This window comes from Ixodes scapularis, unplaced genomic scaffold, assembly GCF_016920785.2.
Source record: "Ixodes scapularis isolate PalLabHiFi unplaced genomic scaffold, ASM1692078v2 PGA_scaffold0__279_contigs__length_252992795, whole genome shotgun sequence".
NCBI lineage: Eukaryota > Metazoa > Arthropoda > Arachnida > Ixodida > Ixodidae > Ixodes > Ixodes scapularis.
This window is the reverse complement of record NW_024609835.1, coordinates 102,414,582-102,438,762: the sequence shown is the minus strand read 5'-3', so window position 1 is coordinate 102,438,762 and position 24,181 is coordinate 102,414,582. Positions and strand designations below refer to the sequence as shown.

Sequence of the window (24,181 nt, the reverse complement as noted above, 5' to 3'; positions counted from 1 at the left end):
ATAGGCATAAAAAAACACTAAAACAACGTCTGAAACGTTGTGTTTTGTCATTGTTGCCACCGTTTTGGGTTTAAGCTTGTCAATTAAAAACGATCTCACCTGCCTAATAACGTTGTCTTCACTGCACCAGTTGATTAGCAAGCCTCGAGTCTTTTGCAAAAATCAAAAAGTCACTATCTTAAAACTATTTTTAAAAAGACGCGTTTTTCTTTTTTTGAAGCTTGTGGATTTTAAAGTAATTATTTTTTGGGGTACTTCATTTATTAAAAAAATATACACCAGCAACAAACGACGTTTTGCCATCTATCAGTAAGGAGAGACAAGAGAAAGGCGCAAGGTGCGAGTTGGGGGAAGCGAAACCGATCTGCTCGAGTATATGCCATATTTAAAGATGAAAAAGTGATAAGAAAGCACAATAACACCGAAAATGAAGAGACAATGAGAAAGAAAAATAGCCCAAATGAAAATTGTATTGTACCGAAAAATAATTTCCGGTAAAAAATATCTTACTGAATTATAAGGCTCTTTTCAATCATAGTAAATCGGAATTTACCGGGTGTCGCTGGAATTTACAAGAAGTCACCGCATTTGACAGGACTCACCGGAAATTGCCGGAAGTCAATGGATTTGCTGGAAGGGGCCGTTTTTTTTTTGTTTTTTTTTTTCTTGTGACGATAACGGAAGGTTTTCAGGAAGAAACCTGTGAACCGTAGCAGATGTGTTTAAATCAGATGCTGGAGTATTTGGTAGCCTTTAAATGGTTAGTCCATATCGAGCTGAAAGTTCCATGTTTTCATTTCGCAAAACCGCTATCAGTTAAACATTTTGCACAACCAAAACTATAAAATTTTATTCAGTGGTTAATAAGGACAAATATCCCATGAAATGCAACATAGTGCTGCGCACGATGGCAGTTATCTAAATACTTTAAGCGACCGAAAGTATAAAAAAAAAGACTGAGCAAGAATATAGTCAAAACAAATGAGTGAATAAGGACAAAAAGACTGCAGGGGGTGGTTTTTAAAAAAAATATTAAATTTACTTTACATGCTTAGACGAAGGTGTTCCATAAGCATCTATTTAACAGTATTATTAAAAGTTTGAATCCAGCAGCAGAACTGGCTCAGAAACCCAGAAGAACATTGCGCTTTAAAAGTGACCGCCACTGGTTTTCGAAGGTAGTAATGACATAATTATTAAACCAGATAAAAAAGACATTTGCCAGCAGTGACTGCCACGGGTTTCCTGATTTAGGCCTGACATAAATAATAACTTATTTAAAAATGGCCTCTGCCAGCACAATTGCTTCACAAACACCAAAAAACCTCGCATATTAAAAGTTGCTGTCACTGGCTTTCTGGGGTACGCAAGACATTGAATAAATTATAAAAATGGCATCCACCAGGATAACTGACGCGCAAACACAGATCCAATTGATAATAAAAGTAACTAACAATGGCATTTTGAGGTAGGCATAATTTATTATAGAGATAACGAAGCCTGAGACACTCGAAGAAGGAAAAAGAGGTACACGAAAAAGAGGACGACATACACAACGTCTCGAGAGGAGGCGTGGTGTGTGTCGTCCCATTTTCGTGTCTTTCTTTTTCCTCCTTCGACTGTATCATGCTCTGTTATATCTGCCATTCACTAGATTTCCGATACTTTTACTATCCTTTCAGTTAACACATTAATAATATATTTTAAATAACGGTATACACCAGCACAATTGACTTACAGGCGCTGAAAAACATTGCACATTAAAATTGACTGCCACTTTGTTTTTGAGGTAGCTATTTTGCGACAGGCCCAGATATTTGCCTGTCGCAAGTAGAAGGCTTGGCGGTAATCGATGCCCACGTTTCTGAATTTTCAGAACAGTTCACTGTACGCACTTTTTGCAGGATTGCGAAGTTTCCAGAGTCGCCCTATCTAGAAGTTAGGGGCGCGGTTACCCCTTTTATGGTTTGCTCATCGGCGCTCTACAACGATCGTGAGGAACATTTGTTTTATAAGGCCGGTCACCCCGGGAGATTCGTGCGTGTGTCCATGTCGGAATAAATGCAATGCGCTGCGTCGGGCGCACATCGTGTAGAGCAAAAATTATCAACATTTACTTGAAGAAAAAAAAATTGCATCGAGGATTGGCGCATATGCACAACCGTTGCGCAACAACAAAGCAAAATATTGCGCAACAACACAGCCAAACATTGCACAACAGCGAGCCAAGGTTCCAACGGACCACTATACATTAGAAACTCCGAACAGACGAACATTGAACAACGCAATAAAATAAAAAAAAACAAGGAGCCGGTGAATAAATATAGTAAAACGTAAAGTCCGGAAAGTTCGAAGGACAGGCCTCTCTCCAATTGGAGTCGAAGGGGCAGCGTTGGGCTCTCGGCAATGGTAGTCAAGCACGAAGACGACAGCTGCGATGATGAAAAAGCCTCAAGTATGGCGTCGCCTGGCCGCCGTCTTCCGCGGATCATCCCCGCAACCATGAACGTCATATCCACATTTCGACCCAAAAACTCTGTCCGTCCGCTTCCCTAAAACTGTCCCTCTCTCCCGCGTCGCGTTCCCCGTCTCGCTGGCGCCGAGGGAACTCCCTTCCCCGGGGTACCCGGGGGAAGGGGAAAACCGGGATTGGTCTTTCCTTCGTAACACGGTTCGACCCACGTAGAAAGAAAATAAGTGGAGCAGCACCGCGAGCAGCAAAAGTATACAAAGAAAAAGTCTGTGGGAGCAAAGGCCTTGGCCAGAGTTTATGACGAACGTTGTCTTGAGCTAAAACAGTAACGAGAATGCCCCGGTGGTGGTGGCCTCCATTACATACTCAGTCCACTGTCCCAGATACGAAACCGCACCTCCCGAGCGGTCTCGTACCTGCTCTGGTCTATATACTTTTGCCTGTCACAAATAGAAAGTTGGCGGCGACCACGGCCCGCATTTCTGGATCTTGAAAGCAGTTCAGGGTGCACACTTCTTGCAGGATTGCAACGTCGCCTTGAGCTAAATACTCACGAGAATGCCGCTGCGTTATCGGCCACTATTACACACTCGGTCCCCGTCTGGCCTTGATTTCAGCTGTGCCCTTCACGTCGGCTTCCAGGGACGTTCGGTAGACGACAGTGGCAACCGGTAAACAATTTAGCAAAATCTGGTAACCGACAGTGACTGCCGGTAAAATTCTATTAAACACTGGTAAACTACGCTGGTTTCGATTGAAAAAGGGTGAAAATTCACCCGTTACAAAAGTCTTTGCAGGATTTTTAAATAGGGAGTGAGAGAGATAGAGAGAAAGTGAAGCATGACGGTGGTATATGTTGTTGATTAATATTTGAATTTTGGCTATTTGGTGTATAGACGTAATGAACACAAGAAGAGAGCGAAAACGAGGAGGTAACCGACAGGATGCAGAGCTTACTCTCAACTGAAGTTTATTTATGTTGGCATCCAGTATAAACATGATACGTATCACCTAAATAAACCATTAAAAAAAACACGAAACATGCATGTCACGTTTTCTTTACACCACAGTAACTGGTATGCTCTCTTCTCTCCAAGAACTGCCGCATTTTATCGGAAAGTAAAATCACAGCATGTCTCACGTAGTCTGGCCCGCCTTGCAACATCGCGTGCTTCAAAATTTCACTACTGACTTTGTCCTTGTTTTTAAACGCCACTTGGCATTGGTCGAAGACATTTTGTTATCATGCGGCCGTTGTCATGTCGGTCAAACAAAACGCTGCCTTAACGATCGAGCCAAGGAACACCGTTATAACATTTTTAAAGTTGTCACTGGGCATCTCGGGGCACTCTGCGGACATTCGGGTTGCACCCAGGCTAGACTTATACTGAGTGGTGTTTAAAATAAGAAGAAAGTCAAACGTAAAATTATTGAAGCACGCGACATTGCGAGACTGGGTAGACTGCGTTAGCGCCCGTTCGATTTTTCTTTCCGATAAAGGGCCGTAATTCTTGGAGCAAGGAGGGCATACCACCCACAATGGTGTAATGAACACGTGATATGAATGATTTGTATATTTTTTAAGGTTTATTTAGGTGACATATATGCTTTTTATACTAGATTCCAACATAAATAAACCAGTTTAGAGTCAGCGCTGTGTTTTGTCGACTACCTGCTACTTTGTCCTCGTCTTCACGCTGGTTTTATTTTTCTTTTGTTAGGTGTTATATGTTTCTTGCCGCCAGATTTTCGTTTCTTGTGTATGATAATGTATTTTCAGCTCGCGTGCACTACAACTCTTATTACAGTTCGCATGCCTTTTTCTCCGCTCTTGCAGCTCGTTATCTCATGAGGTTTGAAGTAATTTGGCATTATCCCACAAAATATCATAGCTGATATGTTACTAAACCAAGTGTCAAATGTAGCCAATGCTCCAATATACAAAAGGTGTTTCTTCCTCCGGTAATTTTTCATGGTAGTCTCAGCTTCCGTGATGACGTTTTTGAATCCATAATTTCTCATACTTGATCTTCCCTAAGAATTTTTCCCTGGGTTGTTTTTCGAATATTACTTTTGGAAGGAAAGCCTTCTTCCCAGAGAAGATGTAGCTTGCTTGCGTCCGAGAGTTCCTGCGAAGATGTCTCTGCCTCAAAATAAAGGTGATTGTGGTGAAGCAATCATTGCGTCGAAGCTATTAATAGACCCACCCTTAGTACAAAAAGCACAGGCCTAATGCCACTAACGATTACGCCCTTTGTTGTTACGTTATCATTGATCATAAATATCTACAACGGATTTTTGAGAAAGCCCCAGGCATATGAATATTTATTAGCGCCACGTTTATTAATTAAAATGGACAGCAACAAATAAGCGTTATTTACGCACGTTTCACGAGGAGCGTTGCGCATTCTACTTATGCTGTTTTATTTTTAGTTACACGCTTTTCCCGTTTATTGAAGCACGCTTGTTTGTTTCTCAGCATGCGGGCTCATTATCTAGGGCGGGGGTCAGCAACCCGCGACCCGCCGGCCTCATGCGGCCCCCGGCTCGGCACAAGAAAAGCACCTCTAAATCCCGGAGATAAGCTCACCGGAGAAAAGCGCACCGGAGAAAAGCTTGCCGGAGATAAGCTCACCGGAGAAAAGCTCACGGTAAAACCGGCGGATGCGCAGAAAAGCTCACCGTTCATTGAGCGTATGCGGAGAACAGCTCACCGGTTTTGTTTTCTTTTTTTTTTTTATATGGAGGTTGTTGGGTCATGCGTAACACATGTCAATTTATTATCATTAAAATTCGTCAGCTTTGTATAAAAGAAATTGCTGTTTCTGTGTAATATTTTTAAGCTTATTTGTGTATATTGCTCCGAAATCAATAATTGCGAGTGAGTGTTTTCTGAGGCTTACTTTTTAAGCAACGGAAGGCTAACTGAAAACTTTATGAAGGTGAAGAACAGAAAAAAATTAAAAAAACTTAACAATGTTTGCTTAAGACCTAGAAATCTAAACTGTAAATGCCCAAAAATCCAAAAGTGCTTGCGCAACAACCCGACGCCTAAAATTATTTTTGAAGCTTCTGTTAACCTTTGAAATGAGGATAAAACACTCAGTAGAATATCGAGGCTTCTTTCTTCCGTGGACATGCACGCTTTCTAGCCGTTCGTGCTGGTGTTTCCACACGTTGCCTTTGTGTGATAGTGCCCCACGGCGAGCCATATATGATCTTCAGAGATGTACATTGTCACCGTTGTTAGTCGTGAATTATATAGGAAGTAGTCTTCTGTAAGGTAGCGAATAGGGCGAGTTGGTAAACGTTATACATGATGAAAACCGCCCAAACGGACGAAGACGGAGTGAAGACCACTAACACGACAGGTCGAAGCTGTTCTCGGAACTAAAGTTTTGTTAGTGTAATTAACAGAAAGAAAACAGCGTAGCCGACACTGATCACATCAAGAAACACCTACTTATCCTTTAGGCACCACACAATATTTGGAGCTGAAACGGTTCACACACTGCTATTCATATTAGCTCGCAAAGAACAAAGCACTTTATCCGATCGAGCTACCGACGACGCACTCTCAGCTGTCAATAAATTGTTGTCGTTTTTTACCGGAATGCGATGTTTGGATTTTATACCCCCCCCCCCCCCCCCCTTGCGGCTTCATTAATATACAAAATGGGTGATTACTAATTTCTGAGGGATTTGTAAATATCCCCAATGAACTTCAAGAATATTACCAAAAAGAGGACATATTTTTATCGAAGTGACGAATGCGAATTGTGTTAAATTCCCACGTTTGACGCAGAATCCGCTAAGTTAAAAAAATCGGTGAGCTTTTCTCCACATCCGCTCAAAGGTCGGTGAGCTTTATCCGCATATGCCGAGCTTTTCTTCGGTGAGCTTTTCTCCGGTGAGCTTTTTTCCACCGCCCAGCACCTCTTCCCCACCTTGCAGCTTCCCAACACAGACTCAAGGACCATATGCCAGATTGGACCTTAAAGGGTGTCAGGCAGGAACAAGACACAGTTCCATTTAGCCTCGCGCGTCTCGCCCATACTTGAGATAAGAACGTCTTTACTTCCTTTCTGCCTTGTTTTGTCCTGCGCCCCCCCCCCCCCCCCCTTTTTTTTTGTGACTTGCCGTCTGGCTTTTTCCGTGCCGCCTTCGTGACGACTCAACCTGCCGCTGCGAAAGGTTGCCGACCAACCTCTGGTCTAGGGCCTATCAAATGGTCTAACACAAGTAATACTCGTGTAGACACTAATATTAGGTGATGACTCTGGCCTGCCTCGGAGCGGTAACATAAAGGTTGATAGTATTCAATGTTTAGAGTAGATAGCGTTACCTGTCATCGGAGAAGCCATCTTCCTCGTCTTGCTCCTGTAGCCCCAGCACACGTACTCGATTTGTTGCCCGTTCTCTGCTCCATTAATATTCGACATCTCTCACCACCCAGAAAAGGGTAAGATAAGGTTTACGGACTGCTGGAACACAGAGACAGCGCCTGCGTTTTCCTGCGGTCGAATAGGAACCAGTCCGCGCGGTATTTTCATGGACAGTGCAACAATAGGCTTTTACGTGGAATACATGGCTAGTACCGGCTGTGGCGCACCTCGCTAGCCTTGAGAATCCGGCGACGTGAAGCCTTTTCGTCGTAGGAAGGTGTGGTACATCCCGATGTGCAGCTTTCCACGAAGCAGACCTTTTCCCCTGAGTTTGGTCGCATTTGTTGTTGAACGGTGACAGGACAACATGCAGTTGTTCTCTTCAAGCTGCACAATTCTTGTTGTCCCTTGATGTTCTCATTCGTAGTTAAGATGACCCTTGCAGGGTCGAACATTAACTTTCCCGCGTTAGCGGTTGCTCCGAATGAGACAAACACAATGGTCCGTTGGAACAGCGGTAAGTAGTATATTGATGGCGGTCTGGAAACGGGACTGGCTGACTGACAAAGGTTGGATTGCCGGTTGGAGCCGCATTTTATTGTGTCAAGGGAGGCCGTCTTCGTGTTGATATTTGTCGTGTGAGTGTTCGTTTTGTTGGTATGCGTTTCGGTACTCGATTGGTCAGCATTATTTGTTTTGATCTTTGTTACTGCAGAACTTGTTCTCGGTTCCGAAGTTGTTTATACGGAAATAGTCGGTTAGAAGTTGTCGACTCAAAAGTTGTCGGTCAACTGAACGGTGGGTCGGAAGTCATCGGTTTGGAAGTTGTCATTTTCGAGGTTGTCGCTTCGGAGGTCATCGATTCGAAGGCCATCGGTTCAGAAGTCAACAGTTTGAAAGTCATCGTTTTGGGAGTCGTCGGTTTGCCAGTTGTCGGTTCAGAAGTCAGTCGATTCGGATGCAGTCGGTTCGAAAGTCGTCCGTTCACGACTCGTAGGTTTGGGAGTCGTAATGTCTGTTGTCCTATCGATAGTTATATTGTCTGCCTTCTCCAAGATTCACGTTGAAGCGACGGTATTGTGGCAGCAAAAGTCTGTGGAGCTATGAGTGATGAAATAGTCCCCAAATGATACGCGCACATCAGACATTGTAATGCCCACGTTTCGATCGGACTCTGCGATTTCGTTCGTTCTCAAAGTCATAATTGTTAAATGCATCTTAATAACCAAAAATGTGCGCATATGACGATAGCTAGGAAACAAAAAACACTGCATTCTAATCCCACTCTTTAAGGAACAGCTTTATATACGGTATGCGAATACAAATACCTAGGATTAATCATAACTTCATATTTGTGTTGGAACTCGCATTTTGACTTTATGGCCCGAAAAGCAATGAACAAATCATGGGCATTAAGAGGAGACTGAAGGACTGCTCGCGGAAAACGAAACTAACTGCGTACTCGAATGTGCCGACGCTGTGTGGGACCCTTAAACAGAATCTAATATTAACAAATTAGAAAGGATTCAGAAGGTATTCAGATTTATATTTAATAAGTATGGCAGAAACACCTTAATTGCGTAGCTTTATGTATAGGACGGCACTTCGCTTTTACAGAAGCGTAGAAAGATCAATCAACTGAAATGTATCTTTAATCTAATAAATAGGACCTACAACCTAGATTATCAATATTAATTTCGCTTCAACTCGTCTAGGCTCACACGAAATAAAAAGAGTAAATAAATTACTGAAATAAACTGCAGGACTGACTCTTACAAATACTCTTACTTTCCTCGTACTACCCATGCCTGGAATACGTAACCCGAACAAATTGTCTCTTGAAATTGTTTGACATTGTTCCTAACCTTGATAAACGAATTACTAGAGCTTTGAGGTTTCAGACCCTGATACCCCTTAAATATTTTTTTTCTCTGCGTGTGTTCCTGATTATATATGTGATGTGTTTTTTTGCTGCCACACTTTCTGCTTGCTTTATCGTAAACCTTGTTCGATATATCTTTCCTACCTTGGCTACCCCACGGCGGCTGGCAGTATCAGCATTAAAAATGGAATAAAACATTGCTTCCATTTTTAATTTCAGAATGTTTTTATTGATGCCGATAATGAAATATTTTTGTTTTACAAAAATATTAAATGGTACCTGTAGAATCGATGGGCACTTGATTGGATCTTTGCAGCACGTCGCTTACCTTGTCCAGGCTTTGGTTTATAAACGTCCGTATCACATTTCTTGTTTCTCTTAGACGCTCCTTTTCGACGAAGCAGTTTGTGTGCCAATCGATTAGCGAACGGTTAGTAGCTAGATTACCAAAGGTCTGTCAGTGGGTCGATAGGCGATCGAGCGGTCGGTCGGTACAAGCGTTCTGCGTGTAAATCTTTACTGCAGTCCAGTGGCCCGGTTTGTATAACTCTACGGTACTGGCGGTCGGTGGGATGGGTTTGTGTAACGGTCTTTGGTGAGTAGGTAGATGGCTGGTCCGCGGGCGGGTGGTCGGTCAGTTTGTTTTCGGTATGTAAACGGTCTAAGGGCGAGTCAGACTCCCTTATTCCCTGGTTTCGGTCGCAGAGAGGCACCAGTATATACATTGAGAGCGGTCGCTGTCACAGGTGCCGCCGTCTCTTCTTCATCGCCTTCTCGTAGCCCAAGCACCTGCTTGAACTGTCGGCCGTTGTCTGCTCCTTTAATATTCAACTGTCACCGCTAGCTGTACATGGTAAAAAAAGAATCGGTGTAAGTTAACGGCTTTTTTATATATAGCTAATTGAAGAATAGGGGCTCATACGCTCACTCGTGAATTTAACATATGTACTGCAGTTGCGAGTTTAGAAACGACACAGTATTTTCATATATATGCACTGAACTAAAAACTCTGGCGTTATATGTTCAGGAAATGTTTCTGTCGCAGGGCTCACTGATTTCTCTAAGGAGGAGGAACCCTCTAAAAATTAAAGAAGCCTAAAAGTGAAACCTGTCAATCGATTGGTACGATTTAGTATGTTATAACAGTTTCAGCGCCTGTTTTTTTCTGTTTGGAAGAAATCAACCTCCATATTAATTACTGTACCAGGTTCTTTGATACTCGTCAGATTTTTAAATTCTCGCAAAGCCTCGCTCTCGGTGTCGGCTTGCTGAGATTCAGTCTCCGACAGCGGCACTAACGACATCTTGTGCCGAGTCGTGTTAGGTGCCTTGGGTGTACATATGACCAGATACAGTATATTATATAAAATACCAGTCTGCATAAACCAGAGTTGTAAGCTGTGGCCATGCATAAGGATGACGCAAGGGGCTTTTTGACTCGTCACTCAATCATCGCCTAGCCGGCGTGGCTTTTTTTGTTTACGTGCATCGGCGCGGTCCCCACCATGACGGCGCCTACTTGCGCGAGCTACGGTTTGCGCGCACGAGTGGCGGGGTACTATATAAACTGCCCGCAGAAAGACGGCTGGATGTCTTCTATGGCGCATTTACACTCGCTGATTCGCGGGTGGAACCGCGCAGACGGAAAGCGGATTTTGAATCCTGGTGGCAAAATCGACTCGTCGCTGGTGGAAAATCTGGGCATGGGTCCGGAACCGATCCTGAATTTCCACCAGCGACGAGCGCATTTTGACACCCGGATCCGCAATCCACTCGGCGCCGGCGCGGATCCGCCCGGAAATTCGCCCGCACATTCGCAATGGTAAACGAACCGTTAGGATGGAGTGGTAGCAGCGAGGAACGCGGGCCAAGACACTTCGAGGTGAGGGGATGGAGGTTACGGAGTTGAACGGGAGCGAGAACGTTGGCTCCGCTGCTGTAGCGGTGGCGTGAAACACTGCGCCTATCTGTGTAATGGATTCTGCGAGTGTTACTTTGATTTACTAACCATGTTGCATTGTATTTCTATAGTAATAAACCGTTCTTCCTGCTACGTAACAGTGTTCTAACTTACACGTTACAAGAAAGAACGTTACCGGCAACGCGTTAGCCTTTTTAATAACATACTAACGTACTCGTTAGAATCCCAAATGAGTAAGGAGTAAATCAATGTCGTTAATATTTAACGGTATCTTCTATCAAATTACTTTACCCATTACTCCTTACTTTCGATTAAAGATGGCAGCATGATAGTCTGAAAGCATACTAATTTTTATTCTACAGACTACAAAAAGTGGCAAAGAAACCCCAACAAAGCTATGTAGAGACGACGCTATTTCAAACTTCCTTGAAAGCATTTTCAACGTTCCCACAACCGGGACCAAAAGACGCGAGATTATAGCTTTGCCGAATTCTTGAGCGTCATTTGTGCAGTCCTTGTATCGAAGCTACTGAGGCCACTGCCGCCGTGTCCTGAAGGAGCAGCCGTCTCGCTCGAAAAAGACATCCGCTCAGAAGCAACAGTCTGCCGCCGCTCAAAAGATTCTGCCTAATCGTCCCTGGCTACTCCAGCTGGTCAAGTCCTTTTCTTCAAAATAAATAGATTCTCGTTCTGTCAACAAACAGAAAGGATAAACTCTAAATTTGGAAGCATTGACGTTCCCACGCTTTGAACCAAAACCAGTGGCAAGGTTATCGCAGGATTGCAAGGCGTCCGTCACCAGAAAGACGTCACCATCTTTTGAAATCCCTTCTGCCGTGGTATAAAGGTGCGGTCTCTCACTGGGTAATGACTGCCGTTCAGAAAATCGCCTCCCACTAAATCCCCTGGTCATCCTTTCTCCCATAGCGGCCCAAAAATTGGACAAAAGACTGCTCAACCAACACGGACAGAACCTGCTTTTTATCGCAGTTAGTCCCCTACTCCCTGGCATTCAAAAACCGAATTATCTATTGCTGGACGTTGCGTCCGCGTTATCCTTCTCGCAGTTCCTGGTTGGGTGTGCAGGCTACTATACCATTCTTCTAAACAGACACTCGTAACAGTAATAGTGGTGGCTTTCGTCTGCTTCGCCCTTATTTTGCTGCTACCGGCGTGAAAAAAAAAAAGGTTTTTGGACATGAAAGACAAACTTAGGGTAAAGAGCTTATAAACGCTCGCCACCTTTTTTAATCATATATACACGTAAAGACACTACGAGTACGCATCTAATAATAACCAAAGTATGGCCGGCGCTATACTTCGTTTATAATAACCATTAATGTTCTTTGGTTATAATTATGGGCTATAGTAAGCGATCGGTGTCCTCTTTTTCGTTGCCTGTGTAGCCTAAACCGGACTGTGACTAAAACCGTTGTGGGTATGAGGTATGTTGTTTCTGAGCAGTCCGTGTACTGTACAGTTTCCTTTGTCATCCAACTTTTGCCTCTAACCAACAAGGTCGTTTTGGAACGCTTGTTATAAAAGCCACTTTTACTGCCATCTCGCACTCAATTTTCGTACAAGGTGGCAACGACCACCGACACTTTGTTATTATGGTCCGGGCTAAGTGCTATGCTTAAACTGAAGGAAACGAAGTAAGACAATTTGCTGTTTAATTGTCTGCTCTGTACGCCGAAGCTCAAGCTGCTGAGCGCATCCAGGACGTCGAACTCTAATTTGATAAAGCACATTAAGGGTTCTTCTTCAATATGCCTTACATTTTTTCCGTTAAAATTTCGTTGTTAAGTTTTCTTAGCCAAAATAACTCACCTTTCGAGATTGTTTTGTTAGTCGCAGTTTTTCAGCTACATCTCGCAATGTTCATTAATGTATATAGCGAAAAAGTCTTCGAAAATGGCTTAGTTTAGTTTACTTGTATAATTCAGAAGGAGGGTAAATTAATCATGGAAGTTATATATAAACACGCCTATGTGAAGGTTCCGGTTTATTTAGATAGTTTTTGTTCTGTACAAATTCGTGATGCAGTTTATTGAGTTCATAATTCGTTGTTCCACACGACTGATCACCAGAAATTGACAGCGGTGCTTCGCATCAGTCCTAGTTGTCTTTATTTTCCGCCAGTCCCTCCATTCGCAGAATCTGTCAGAGTTTGCGGTAATTTCAAAGAAACGAAAGACCAAAGCTACAACCCAGTTTCCCAACACACCCTTGAGGAAGCAGAGGAAGATCTACCGTATGCATCAAACTCCCGTTTCTCCAGAAGTGTTCGACACTCTGATAGAGACGTTTGTAGTTGAGACTCTACATTCATATACAAACAGCTGTTATATGCTAGCAGTGAAACGCAAAGTAAAGACAAACTAACGTAAGAGTGACGACCGTTAGTCATGGCAAGTAACGACACCGGTGTTTTGTTACATTCGCAAAATTGTAACGGAGATCTCTAACGCGTTAGCATTTTTCCAAGCCAACAAGTAACGCTTTTTGTTACTTATTTTCAATAGCGGGCACAACACTGCTACGTAAGCGTACGGGAGTCAATCCTAAGGTCTGGTCGCCAGGATACTATGAAAAAAAAAACAACCTCAAAACGTATTGGACAACAGTACTTTGAAAAGGGTGCTAAATAATTTCTGAACAAAGTATTTAGTGTATTTTACACTTTGTTAGCAGAAAGCATCCGGAGTAGAGTAAAAATACTTTCGTAAGTAATAACTTTAATTACAAAATTACATGACTATCATGTCAAAATTACGAAGAAAAAAAACGGAGACACCAGGCTACCCTACTTTTAGTTCCTTCATTTAAAGTCTCAGCCCGCGCTGCCATTTGAACCGAACTTAAATTATCTCAACACATCTTACGAAAATAGTATGAGCACAATCAGTTGTTGATGCACGGTGACAACATTAAGGAGCTTTGATCTCCCCATAAGTTATCTTAAAATACCTAGATAGGGCATGTATGTCAGAAAATGAAGTTTCTCCGAAGAACAGGACTTTGCAATATTTACGTTGAGCAACTCATACATTGGTAAAAGGAATTCTGGAACATGCTTCTATTTCAAAATATTAATGCCCAAAAAAAAAACACGTAGTATTTTTTTTTTCTCAAAATAAGTTGCGTGACGTAAGTATTGTGCGAAATGATTTTTAGTTTGGAAAACCTTTCCTTCTGGCATACATATCCTATCCAGACGCCTAAAAAGTTTCTCTCGAAGGGAATTCAGTTTAATTTTCAACCCGAGATGACGGTGGGAAAATAGGGGAACAACTCCAGCATACGAAGACCCGCCAAACCGCCACAACTAAATCATTGAGGTCTTGTACAATAATTGCATCTTCAAAAAAGATGATAGCAATAACAATTGAACGCGGGAAAATGCGACCTGTTGATCTGCGTACGATACCGCAGCCGATATACAGGAGAAAGTAATCACGAAGCACGCAAGCAGCTTCCAGCATTCGATTTGCTAGGAAATCTCTCTAACGGACCGCTTGATGTTACCACATGTGACTACATCATTTGCTTATCTGTATTCCAGCAACAAAACTATCGAAACATAACCAAGTCCAAAATATATGAATTTCCTGCTTGAAGATCAAAGCATCGAGGGGAAAAAATTATCGCTGCAATTTAAAGAGACCCTGTGCAAGAAAGAGAAAAAAGGGAAGCAAATTAAAATTACATATCTGCCAAAGTCAAATAAGAATAGGAATAAATCAAACGAGAAACGGAAGTCTCATCGTTTTGTCGCTAAGTCACTAAAAGTACGTATATGACTTTAACTGACTCGGATAAATGTAGTTTTTTTTTAAATAAATATTTCCCTTCGTTTTACCCTGAACGCAATCAGACTCGACAAAAAACGGCGACGCACAGTCAACATGTAGCAGGCAACTCAGTTCTAGCGGCGACTCATCTCCCCGTCGCTTTCAAATTCGTGGACTGAGGAAGCCTTTTCTTACAATATCCCATAGTTTCGGACACTTGTTTATTGCGCCAGCTTTATTCAAGAGCCCTGCGAAGAACGCGCTTGCTCGTGTTGGTGCTCGTCACTAGCAGGCAATGCAAGTGAGTGTGAGCCAGAGGGCCCAGTTTTTGCTGTGACGTCAGAGTGCGCGCCACCAATGGCGTTCCGTTATGCGAAGGGGTTGGGGGTAAAAATGCGCTTACACTTTTGGTTATCCCCCCCTCTTCCCTCTCCACTTCCCTTCCGTTTCTTCGCTTCGCTGTGTAGCAACATTGGCTCCATAGGGAGTAGGAACTGCATATTAGTAGATTAAGTGCAATTTAACTTTAATTGCAGTTAACGAGATGGCTAATTCAGGCGATTTTTTTTAATACGGCTTGGTCAAAAATAGCAAGTTCTCGGGATATCTGAATAAATTAAATATTCCTCACCCTGAAATGTTTTTTTTTTCTCAACTGACACAGGCGCGATTGAGTTTCTCCGTCTCCCTGAAAGGCCGACCTAAATAATGAGCGTAAACGAAGTCATCAGCCAAAATAAAGGAAGCCGCACGCTTGCTGCTCATTGTTCGTATACTTCTCTCACAAACGGAAAAAAAAGTAAACTAAATATCGTGGGAATTCGTGAGGGTGGTATGCTTTCACATGCAGAAATAGCTGAAGAAAAAGAAATGTCAATAAAAATACAACAATAACACGAAGTCACATAAAGAGCTATTGGAACGTGTTCAAAAGGGCCAGCAGATTTTATAGGGTTAACCAGGTTTTCGTGTTGGCATTTTCAGTACGCATTTTTCCTGCAGTTTTTTGTCTGTCCTTCGCATCGCCTCCCCTTTGGGCGGATATTATGTTTCATAGTTGTTGTTTTGTTCAAGGGCTGTCGTTACCGTCCACTAGAGTAAATGTCAGTTGCTTTCACAAAATTGCACCCCGCTCAGTTTAAGTTTATATACAGCGGTTAAGGTGTCTGGCGTTCTCAGTGCTGTGAAATTACTCCGGCTTAAGTTTCTTCTGAAGTTGAGGGAACGTTTTCAGATATCACAAGCAAAATGTTGTCCACTGCATTGCTTCCTCCCGTTTAATTAAAATATCAATATGGGAGAAATAAATAAAAAATGGGCACAAAATCAATGCAATTCACGCTTCCTTTTGACAAACAAAGCATTTCATACCACCAAGTCCAAAAATAGTATGACCCGTAGGTTTCTAATCAAAAAGACATTTATATAATGTCACAAGTTTTATTTTTATATTGTAAAAGTATTTGATTTATGTGGCTCATATTCGTGATTGCAAAATGGTTTCGACGCTGGTATAAGTGCCAGCTATCGTCACTGGCGTAGGTTTTATTTATCAACTCTTTCTCCAAAAATGTTCGAAAACCGAAAACAATTTTGGGTGTTTGGCAATATGTCTGATTGTGTATATGGACGTCTCTCTATACCTCTTTGGACACTAAGTCCAGACTAAGCCGACGTAAGATGTAATCAGACCAACCAAACGTTACCATAAGCGCACCGTGAAGGTGTTCGCCATATATCGGTGCATGTCTTATTATCGACGAACCAATCATGTACAGGGATCGTCCAGAATCTTGCGCTTTTGGCGCTCTTTGATTGGTCTGGTTTGCTCAAATCGTCGGCTGCGTCTGGGTTTATAGGAAAACAAAGGACAATTATTCTAGGAGCCTCCTCGTCCCATTTGATCCTCCCCTCATTCCTCCCTTCTCACCAGCATGAAGACACGCGTCTGTTTATTCAGTCTGCCTCTTATGAATGATCTCCCGTAGAGCCCCGTCAAGCTTAATGGAGAGACATCTAAGAATCGTGTCAATGTCGACATAAAGCGACGTTATTGCTTTGACTCGGTTTACTCATACACGCACCTTGCGCAAAAGAAGAAGAAGAATGCAGAATCCAGCTTACAGCACCACTTTAAAGCATTTCGGTGCTCTGATAATCTAAGGGTGAACTTCTAATTGTCCGAGAGAAAACATTTATGACACCGAGAGCGTTTTTGAGTCATCCTTATCCAAATATAGGCAAAACACGAGGCCGAAAAGCATATGCAACCAAGATGAAGCATGCTTCAGCAAAACTGACAAACCACTCAACTAGTGATATCAGGTGTAGTGTTTGCGTACAAGCAACATATGGTATTAATTGTATCAGATGCCACTTGGTCCATCTACGTAACTAGGTTTGTGTTGCTTTTGTTTTGGGATTTTATACCGAAATTTTATACCACGTGTACCTATAGAGGCGAAAAGGGCCTAAACGGATAACATATAAGAATGCTCTTTTCTTGCTTCTTTCTTTTCTCGACGCCAACGACGCTTTAATTTTGTTACTATTATAGGTCACGATCTGATGAAAAATACAGAACTGTCTAACAATTTTAATATCTGACGACAATATTCCATTTTGCGCAATTCTTTCCTTTTTAAAAGAAATATCAAACTTACGCCATTTTGTTTCTTGTCTAAATATAATCAGGCACCTAATGACATCGCTCCTTGAAAACCATCCGCGCCTTATAGCGACGAGAACCCCACAGGGATCAAAAATATCCCAGCAAAGTGAGTACACAAAAGACAGTACGCGCGCGCATTACCGCGGTCCTCAAAGACACAAAGAAAGAACCTGCCGACAAAGAAAAAAAGGGCCGCCGCGCTGCCGCATTTTTTGCGACTCTGCGTAGAAAAGCCTGAAGCAAAAATGAGCGAATGGTCTTCGAGACAAGCCAATGGGCCAACATGCGGCCACCAATCTCTCGATCCCGTAACCCGCACTCCTCAGATCTGTCTTAGCGCTTCCGCGGATAGTGGAATGGTCGCTCATATTTCAGCCCCCCTTTCCACTCCCTCGTGCACAGCCCAGATCAATACCGACCGCGCCTTGGCCCAGGCCCAGTCAGGCTCTGCCTCTATTTTTATCACTTCTTTATTGTTTTTGCCGGTATTTTGAGGCTGATCCCTCCGTCCTTTCATTGCAGAATTTATTTTTTGTATAAAGCGTTTGCTTCTTTCCCTTTCGTTCAATATCAATCTCCCACCGTCTTCGTGTTTTTTGTCATTTCCCTGTCCGTGGCTTATACACCAACAGCTAAGCTTGTACGAGATTTATATAAGAACTGCGTCGGTCCGATATAATCGAACGAACGAAGAAGAGAGAACGAGATTTTCTAACTTTTTGTTTCTAGGTTGTTGCCCATTTTTATTTTTATTGTTTTTATATCTTTCTCGGGCGACCAATGTTTCGGAAGATATCTGTGTGGAGATTGTGAGTGTCTTTGAGGGCTCTTTCGTCCGCTATTGGCCTCTGTTGGTCCGATATATGGTGCTCGCTTTCAGGACATGAAACCCAAACATTTCTCTGTTTGAAAGTAATAATGGCGTTAAAGTTTGAGAAAGTTCTTTTTTAAATCGTAAATGATCTATTAGGTGGATTTATTTATTTTTGCGTCGGAACGACTGACTTTGCCCGTAATCATTTTTCTCTCTTCAAACTCATGTTTTTTTCTGTGTTCTTTTTGTTTTCGATTTTGGATGTACGAAGTGTATTTTAAACAGGTAAATACTAAAGAGAAAAAATAAGGAACATAGATGGGACATCATTAATTTAAATGCCTTAAAGGCTAAATATATGATGTATTAGAGTAACAAAAAGGTGGGGGAGGCGAGGGGACAGGTAGAAAAGTAATTATTAAAAAACATCTCGAAGAAGGAACGTTCTAACGAAAAAAAGGTTGCCTTTCTGACAACGGCGGTAGACAGCCTCTGTATGCATTAGTGTGCAGTTTCCAGGCTAAAAAAGTTATAGTGATGGAAACCGGGATGGAATGACATGACTTAAATCCGAATTTAAATCAGACGATGGTCTGAATGAAACAATTTTGGTAAAAATAAATCCGGAAGTAACGTTTATTACCGCTTTTTTTAGGTTTTTGATGTTCTAGGAGCAACTGTCTTGTATTTAAATCAAAGAATCGCCGAGCGCGAACGATTTATATACGGCTGAACACGAGCAGAAAGAAGTGCTCTTCTGAGCATATTGGAGCGTTGACCACCCATTCCTTCATTCCACCTTATTCATCAACTAATTAAAAAAAAACATGTCGTTAGTTGTTTAAACGGGAGGAGTTTAGTCTGCCACCGTATAAAGACATCGTTCCACCTGTAGCTAAAAATTCAGCCAGCGGAGTACGACTGCTTGCCTGGGGGTCTTTAACGTAAATCAGGCAGTCATAATACTCGACGGCACACCTCTAGGATGTTCATCCAAATTGAAACGGGAGGGGTGGGGATTGAACCAAAGATCTCTAGATATTATAGCACCGAGCTGCGATGCGTGAACACACCCTGTCACGAGCCCATGAAGGCTGAAGGTGATGCAACAAATACCAACGTTACTAAAAATATTTGCTCCTCGTTATGTGGAAATCTCCGACTAAAAAAATGTGTTCGTCGATAACATTATTTGCGAAGATACGTCATTTATCAACAAAATAAAATAATATATATTTTCTGGCTTTCATTCGTTGCGCGCTTAATTCAACACATAATAAGGGGGACGTGGCCCTGAACATTCGAATAAGCTTTGGGCGATATTTTTAATCTTGTCCACTATTTCGCCCGTGCTTGTCTGGAAGATTGAATTAGGGTGTTAAAAAAAATTTCGTTCATAACCAAATGTAGAAAATTTAACAATGTGAGTCCACATTTCACGTAATAATTGCGGTTAAACGTGCGTAGTGTGGGGCGAACATATTGGGTAACGTGAATAATATTTACAACACTTGTGTGGCTAATTGAACCACAACTCGTTTTCTGTTTCTGAATTTAAACAACGATCCCTTGGTTTTGTAGCATCGAGCTGCGGTGCGCTAGCGCACTCTGTCACCTATCCACCTGTCCATCAGCTGCGAAACATCATAGTGTAACAAAGTCAATACGCAAAAGTAAAACGAAACTAGAAGAGTGGTAGTGGCCTATTGAAATCAAACCAAAATGCGAAAAAAACGAACATTTTTTTTTTTGCTTGAATAAAGCAATTAGGCTGTTTTTGTGCTTGTTTCGGGGATTACAGCAATTGAAACTTTAACTTTGCACTCACGGTATTTCTTTTATTATTTCACATTGATTTATTATTAACAAATTGATCAGACATTCTGCCAAATTGAAAAATACACCTATATCCGTTTTCACCTCAAGAACCGTAGTAAAAAAGTCCGGCTTCTCGAGGAGTATTACTAATTTTCCCCTTTATGTAAAGAATTAAGATATATGTAGGTGAATCGTAGACTAGATATGTGTTATCTTATCAAGACATACGCGTTCCAAACGCCAAAAGCATCGATTTTTCCTCCGACAACCCGATCTCGCAAGAAATACTTCGCGCCGCGTATGAACAATGCACAAAACTTGTTTTTTTTCTTGAGGTGAAAATGGGTATAGTTATCATAAATCACTATTTTATACCTACAATAATTTAGATGAAAATACTAAAAAGACGGTGAGTGCGCAGGCCAGCTGGTGGTAGCTAATCATGTCGTATTACACCTGAGACTGCGGTGAAAGAAATCGGAAGAACTTCCAGTAGATGGAACAGACACAGAGAACGTCTCAAACTCAGCTAACTGGTTTATTTCTCAAACAGCCTTTAAGTACCCTTGGAACTTTTTCCCAACCACACTCTACAGATAAACTCCTTTGTTGCAGACATTTCGAACCGGATGGAACACGAGCAAAAGATACAAAACAACCCACACATGAGACGAGGACTTAACAGTGGGACACATGCGGAACATCGCAGTGACCTTGAGAAAAATATGTCCCGAATTATCCTAACAGTCGCGTCAAAGCGCACACCCACACAAAAAAAAAAACACACAGGTGGCCTCTAAACCGTGGCGACGCACCCAGACATAAAGAGACCACAAAGAGAACAATGATGAAAATAATCCAGTGATTATTTTCATCATTCTTGTCCAGCTCGCTTGCACCTTTGCATTTAGTTGCATTATAATCACAAAGAGAACACTTTGTTTTTCCTTTTTTTTGAAAACACACCCAAGTGATCTCAAAACCGTGATTACAAGCATATTAAAAAAAATGATAGTTGTATATACACATGTACATTGTCTCTCCCCATTCCCTCGTTAACCGAATGCGTTCGTCCAAAGTCTGAGAAACTTTTTGGAGTTGCGTCCAAGTTGCATTGATGCTTGGCTTATGCAGTTTCCAATATAACTTATTCTTATTGTTTCTTTGACGACCCTCTTAATGTCATTTGCTCTTTATGCAGAACTTCTGTCTCTGACCAATGTGCATTACAATTATTGCATTCCTCTATGTGCAATTGCTATTTCGGAGTTCGGCGCGTGCGTGCGTACATTTCTCTTGTGTTCTAGTTACCTGTCATTGAGGCATCTTGAAGTTTGTCCCACGTACCTAAATCCACATGTCAACGGAATCTCATATACTACACTCTCTTTGCAAGGAACTGAAGGTTCCCGATGGGCCTTCTGACAGCGCTTGTGATCTGACAGATAGGGCGTCAACCTGCTCATTTTGAAATCTGAAGAGAACACTACGTCCACGCCGAACTTTTTTGCGAGAGCCTTTAGGTTGTGGGAAATCCCGTGGAAATACGGGATTACTGCTATCTTCTTTCTGGCTTACTTTTCCCGTGGTTCGTTGTTAAATTTCAGTTCTAGTTGTCTTTTAAAGAATTCTTCTTCATATCCTGCAGATTCTAGCCTCCTCCACTGTTCTTTCACAGCACTACTCATAAAATGAGCGCATGATTTACCCAACGCGTTTGTTACTAAGGACTTAACTACCCTGCTTTAACCGACTTGGCGTGCTTTCTTCCAGTATTCCCAACAAAGACCTTGTTCGACATGTACGCGTAAATCTAGAAACTGCAAGATCCCATTTTCAGGTTTTTCAGTTGTAAACCTATGCTGCGGAGCTGCTGCTTTTATAATCGATTCCAAACCCTGAGCATCATTCTCTCGAAAAGCGCGAATAAAAATATCATCCACGTACCTTGTAACAATGCAATCATTCAAGTTATTTTCTTTAAGTGTTTCACTTACGCAACTATCTAAGGTGTTAAGATAGATTTCTGCTAACATCGGAGCCACCGAAGATCCAATGCATACACCATCGTTTTGAACATATTTCTGCCCACTATACTCAACAACTGTTGCTTGAAGGTACAAATCAAGAAGTGAAAGGAAACTGTCGACGGCGATGACCGTCCAGGACTGAAAGTCTACCAGGTTTAACTCTAGCACTTGCCGAACTCTATGTATCAAGCGCACTTTCTCAAGCGAATAGTATAGATCCTTAATGTCCATTGACATTTTGTCTTCCGTGAAAGCCCTTTAAACATCAATTAGTGCCTCTGAATTTCTCAGTGAAAGACTCCCTCCAGTTGAATTACATTAAACCCTCTTTGCAAAAATTTTGAGACGCTACACTGCAACGTTCCGAGTTCGTTGATTGCTGTGCGAAAGGCATATCCGGTTTGTGATCTTTAAAACAAAAATAAATAAATAAGAATAAACCAGTTAGCTGAGTTTGAGACGTTCTCTGTGTCTGTTCCTTCTACTGAAAGTTCTTCCGATTTCTTCCACCGCAGTCTCAGGTGTAATACGACATAAAAATACTACTGTTGAAATAATATAAACTTGATTTCAATAAAATAATTATAGTCTGAATAAGCTAAGTTTGATTTAATTATATTTATATATTTTTCCGCGCTAACGGTTTTTGCTTTTGCAGTCAGAATCACGTTAACAATAATGCGCAAATGCTGTACACGATTTACCGTATGTATTCGCGTATTCTATGAGATTCTTCCAAATAAATCCGTCCCTTCCCCTTTCTCGCGGAGCGCGCGGATAGTCAATCATCACGAGCGAGCCGAGCAGCTTACGAGACATGAAGGACGTCCTCAGGCGAGAATGCTATCCGCGCAGATAATAATTTCTCGAAGAATCGTTTTTCCAAACTCGTTTGCCCACATGCTTCTATGTGGAACGCAGTGATGGGGTATATGGGAGTTTTGGGGGAGACTGCGGGCCATGTTCGAAAAATCTGCGAGGATTTCTGGAATTAGCTGTACTATAGAGGGATTTGAGCGGGACGCAAACAAGAATGTTTCATCAAAAGCTAAGCACCTGAAAGAGAGGAAGGGTAATGTTGTACTAATACCTAAAGAAGAACACATTTGTAAGAGGTTCATACATTCGGAACAAACGTTCTTCAGTACCCCCCCCCCCCTCCCCCCCCCCCCTTTCACCGCATGAGTAACAACAAAAAATAGAGTTATTTCAAAAGCTTGGATAAAAATCAACCCAGAGAACATTTTTTTTGTCCAGAAATTAAAATACGGATTATTTACACCGCGAGAGACAATCTCTGTTGGAAGCGAAGCCGAAGGTCACCTTTTAGTTTGAAGTCGTAAGTAAATAGAAGTTACGGCATATCTTCTAACACTAAACTTCTCTTGCGGCGTAGAGATTGTGCTTTCTTTAAAAAGAATAAATACATAGTGTCAATTCAAGACTTTCTAGGCATTACTAAAAACAACCAAGTGATTCGCTTGAAAAAAAGGAAGCTCGGCTCGAACGTTTGCTAAAAAAAGGCACAAAATACGATATTTATATTCTACGGGTGTTTTAGTTTCATATATTTTACATCTTTGGGCCTACAGCAACAGAATACGGCAACGTTAAGGGCACATTTTAACGGCTACATCTTTCTGCGTTCGGGCAACAGTCAAGAGAACACTGAATCTACGGTGGCCCTTTGAGACTTTATGCGCTTGCTTTTTAAGAAAATAAAATGTGCCATACTCATTAAGTAATTATTGAAAGCGGCTTATGTAGTGATATTTGGTAAAACTGAGCAAGTATTTATTTGAAACCATCGAATTAAGTTTGCTGAGAAAAAGGAGGGTATTTCTACATTTTAACCGAAGAAAAGTGCTATGGACGTTTAGAAAAGGTCATTTAGTAGCGATTAATACGTCAACTTTTCTGGTCTCATTTGATGCCTGAATTGAATGCAACTTCGTGTGTATTGCTAAGTTAAACGTCGCAGTTAATACAAACTAGACGCATCAAAGGTTGGCCTTGCTCTATAAAAGCTCTTAGGCCAGTAGAAAACAAGCTAAGGTTCAATTAGTCACTCAGGTATTGTAAACATTCTTCATTTTATAGAACATGTTCAGCTCACACTACCCACAATTAACCATAAAATTGCGTGAAATATTTGGTAAATATTTGGCTACTTTGGTAAATTTTCTATATTTTGAAACGAAATTTTATACAACATCACAATTCAAACCTCGATACACGGACAAGGTATATAGCAGATGCGACAAATAACAAAAAAAAGCCAAATATTACTCAAACGCATAGGGCGACGTCATTTTTTTTTTCCGTCTTGAATTAAGCGCGCAAAAATAAAAAAACCCAAGATATCTGTTATTCATTTTGTTGATCAATGACTT

At 41.7% G+C, this 24,181-nt stretch overlaps 1 protein-coding gene across 1 annotated transcript in view; it reads left to right on the top strand.

The window, feature by feature from the left end:
* Positions 1 to 24,181, top strand: part of LOC8032308 (hemicentin-1) — a 186,061-nt gene that overhangs the window by 111,672 nt on the left and 50,208 nt on the right. The window lies entirely within an intron of this gene.